Genomic DNA, 765 nt, shown 5'->3' on the forward strand with positions numbered 1-765 from the left:
GGAAGCAGTAGACCTGGGCTGAAACCAGCAGTGGCAATGGGACAGGAGCAAGGTTCCCTTTAAGGTGCACGTGTACACGGCTGCACACAACTAAAAGTGTGGCCGCGCGCAGCCTTTTCAAGGCCGCGCACCAGGAGATGCTGGGGTGAAAGCCTGGAGCAGACTCTGCCACCTCCAGGGAAGTGCTCCACTCCCCTGCATCAGGGCCAGGGAGTGGAGCACTTCCCCGGAGCCAGCGGAACCCGTGCCAGCGGGGTGAGTCCTGGAGCCCACGGAGCCTCACTCCGAGCAGGCAGAGGCTCCTCCAAAGGTGAGGCAAGGCAGGGATGGAGGCTTGGGTGGGGGGCTGGCACGGGTTCCGCTGGCTCCGGGGAAGTGCTCCACTCCCTGGCCCTGATGCAGGGGAGTGGAGCACTTCCCTGGAGACAGCAGAGCCTGCGCCAGCTGGCGCAGCCCCCGGCCAACCCCCAGCCCCTCAGCCCCAGCCCCAGCCTCCGGCCTCTTGGCCCCAGGCCCAGCCTCCAATAAGTGTCCCATGCCGGGCCAAGGCAGCACTCACAGACCACTACTCTTTAGAGGGAGCACTGGGTGGGAGGAGCAGGAGAGGAGTGGGACTGGGCCTAACACATGGGAGGAGGCCCGCTCCTCCCCTCCCCCCCCCGCGCCACGTTGGGACAGGCCTGCTGTGCCCACCCCCGCAGCGGCAGTGATGGGGGAAGGGGAAGATAGGAGGGGGGCCTGGGCCCAATGCAGGGGAGGACCAGG

Source organism: Alligator sinensis, unplaced genomic scaffold (assembly GCF_000455745.1).
Source record: "Alligator sinensis unplaced genomic scaffold, ASM45574v1 scaffold91_2, whole genome shotgun sequence".
Classification (NCBI taxonomy): domain Eukaryota; kingdom Metazoa; phylum Chordata; order Crocodylia; family Alligatoridae; genus Alligator; species Alligator sinensis.